At 37.1% G+C, this 3,564-nt stretch overlaps 1 protein-coding gene across 2 annotated transcripts in view; it reads right to left on the reverse strand.

The window, feature by feature from the left end:
* The window catches only part of ADGRD1 (adhesion G protein-coupled receptor D1), a 299,472-nt gene that overhangs the window by 282,985 nt on the left and 12,923 nt on the right, over positions 1 to 3,564 (reverse strand). The gene's annotated exons all lie outside the window — the stretch shown is intronic.

The following is a 3,564-nucleotide window of genomic DNA, read 5'->3' on the forward strand; positions in this document are numbered from 1 at the left end:
TGAACTGGCCTAAAAATATTTTCAGCTTTGCTGGGGTTATTATAAGTCTTTCTCACTCTCAAAAGTGGATCAAATTTAGAGTTAAGTAAGTCTCGAGTAATTACTGTATCCTGGCAAGAGCATCAATACTGGCTAACCCCTATTTTATACAAAGTAATCTAAAATTTTCACTTTCTAATTGATTTTCTATAAATTCAGTCTTAAAATTTAGAACAAAGTTGCCTCTAATTAAGGCAGTTGAAAGCTGCTTAGATTATCTAATCCCTGATTTAAAACCTTGTTTTTTTTCTCTGTTTGGAGTCTATTCTACAGCAGAAACCATTTTCTTCCAATTTGGTGATTTGAAACACATATCCTCTCTCCTGGCATCAGTAGAATATTGTAGCATCTTAATAGCCTACAAAGCAATATGTAATGATTCATCTAATGGCAAGTTATGTTGCAAAGTAGGTTCGACTGACTGAATCATACTGTACACTGGGGACTAACATCCCAACAGGGAGATGCTTGTCCACAGTCTAAGCAGTTAGTAGTAGAGGCATGTGCTTTGGTTTCTAATTTTGTATGCCATGCTTTGGCAGGTTTGAGTTAGTATTTTGTTTTTTGTTTTTTAATCTTTATGTATGTAATGGGACATAAGGAAAACGTGCAGAAATCTCTGGAATAAAAAAACAAAATAAGCAAAACAATGAATAAACACAAAATCCATATGAATTGGCCAGTCCATATCTCTCAACTAGCACAGATCAAATATTCATTAGCGGCCCTTTGAACTGTAATCAATCGAGTTTTCCCCATCCCTTTTCTCTAAAGATGTGTCTGCACAGAGAGATTATGGCACTTTAACAGTATGAAGTTCTATGGCATAAAGTCAGTGCAGACATTGTTGTAGGTACAAGTCCAACATTCCCATGGGAAAAAGGGAAAGGCTATACCCAGTAAAACTGCATATAATGTTAGGGGTTATATTATGTAATTTTATAGGTAAAAAAGATTCACTCTGAACCAAAATAGCTTAGCACAAAAAATCCTGATTTATACCAAATCTAAGGGAAACTGGCAAGCAGGTGACATTATAATCACTAAATTTAAAAGGACAGCATCAGCTTTAAAAAGTCACACTTGTCTCTGAAACAAAAGTAGATAATATATTTCCAATACTCCTTAACCATAACTGAGCGATATTGGAAAGAAAACATTCTCTATTATTTCAGTGTACCTATTTTGACCCATTTTCCGTACAGCCATTTTCACGGTTTTATTCTGACTGAAATAATGGCTTGATCGAAAGCCCATGAAATCAGTGGCAAGACGGCCATTAATTTTGGATTGAGCCCAGAGTAAACAGAATCTTTCATACACAAGGAAAAAATCAAACCCAATCTGGTGACCCTGACTCCCAGAACAGCGAGTGGTTGAGAGGTATGAAACTGGATTCATACATAATGACTTCAACAAATAAAATGGAAGATGAACAAGAGTATGATGCTCCAAGGGTTTATGAGATGAACATGAAATGAAAACGACTGCATGATATTATGATGAACAGAAAAACAACAAGAGATATTCTAGCAGTGAACGGAAAAGCTGCATAATCAAAGCGCTACCAAAACCAGGAAAATTGTCCCCTGCATTAGAATACAGCAATATAGAAAACCTTGCCTTTATGCTAGATTCAGCCTTCAGATGCAGAGACACAATTTCTATTGAGGCCAAAGGGAATTACACATACATATTGGATGCAGAACATAAGCAGTTACAAGCTGAGAAAATAAATTATCTACAACAACATTAAACAAAGAATTCAGCATAGCCATAGTTGCACCAAATTAAAAAAACAAAAAACAACCCAAAACTTTTAGGCTACTGGCATCCTTTTGGAAATATGAACTGAGGCCCAGTCCTGCAAACCTCTTCTTATCTAAGCCTTCCCAAGAACTCCAGAAGTATTCATATGAGCAAACACTATTCTTGTGAGCAACGACCTTGCAGGATTGAGCCTAATAAATTATGTATCAATTATATATTTGAAACAGCTTCTGAATTTCAACAGCTATTGTTTCTTTTTTAAATCAAGCAGTTCCCAGCCTTAATCAGACAACTATCATTCTTTTTTTTAAAGAGCTGCATTTGGTTTCGTATAGTTCATCTTTGTACTACAGAATGTCAAGAGAATATACTACAGAAGGAGTGATTTACTCTGACTTATGCTAAGTGATGTCTATTGCCAGATAAATTATACATTTACAAGTAAATAAATTGATACTGTGCTAAAGAATTCTACAAGTGAATTGTTCATAGGTCACATCATGGTCCCATTGGAGACAATGGAAATGTTGCCATCAACTTTAATGGGGCCAGCATTTTCCCAGATTTATTTGCAGCAATTTAATTATCACTCCTATAAAGTATGTCTTGGACAGTGGAGCACTTAAGCGTCTCTGAAAACAGAGAGTTTTTGATGCTTGTAGACTTTATATTGCATCTCTTTCCAAACTGTGATATAAGGGCTCATCCTTTTTTTTTTTTTTTTTAATAGTGATATTTTGCACTTCTGTAGAGATTTTCGTTTGAGGTTCCCAAATTCTTTCATTCGTTCTTTAATTCCCTTCACCATCCCTTTTGAATAGGGAGGAAAATATCATCACTGGGGACTCAGTTACTGATTAACAGGGCCATGCGATATTACAAAATAGATGAGAACGGAGAGGGGAGCTGTCAGGTCGTGTGTGAGGAATGGAGGAAGCCGGGATGTAATTACCCAGGGTGGAATGTGGCTAAGACACCAGAGTTAAAATGCCAACTCGTGTGAAAATTGCTGAGATCTTTAATAGTCACAAGCAGCTGGGTGTGGGACCTTAGCTTTGTTTTGTCTGAAAGGGAGCCGTACAGCGTTCCCATAATACTGTGCAGTGACACGGTGGTTCAACAAGTGCTAAACCAGCACCACTAACGGTATCCCCAGGACTCTTTGGAAGTCCTCCATCTCCACTGCATTCCTGCAATATCTGTTAGTCCACAAATGACACTTCCAATTCAGGAAATGACCTAAGCCAGTAGTTATGCTGCACTTTGATATCACGTCTGACTGAGAGTGGGATCCTGCTATCTTCTGTGAGAGTTTTACCTGTGTAAGGCCCTGGGGATTTGGTTCGAAGTACTACTTTGAACAATGCTGCAGTATGGACTTTCAGGAAAGGTTTCCAAAAGTGAGTAAAGATTGCAGCATAGCCCACCTCTTCGAATTAATGGAGCTGACTATTTACAAGTTTCAAAATGTTTATGGCAGTGTGGCATTCAAATTGAACTGAAAATCAGAGAGATGGGCCCCTGTTTCAATAGGCATAGCTGAAAATCCCACCCACTACGTATATTTGTGCTTGTTATGTACGTACCAAAGCAGCTCACGATTTTAACGACACTTTAGATCACAACCAATTTCTCTTGATGTCCCTAAGAATGTGTAGGTCGGTCCTAAAATGTTTAAGAATAGTTTTTAAAAATAGCTTTAAAATGCAAAATGATTTGGAGGCTGCCAAAATATTGCTGTATAAATAGATCTCA

This window comes from Gavialis gangeticus, unplaced genomic scaffold (assembly GCF_001723915.1).
Source record: "Gavialis gangeticus isolate Ggan-Ray unplaced genomic scaffold, GavGan_comp1, whole genome shotgun sequence".
NCBI lineage: Eukaryota > Metazoa > Chordata > Crocodylia > Gavialidae > Gavialis > Gavialis gangeticus.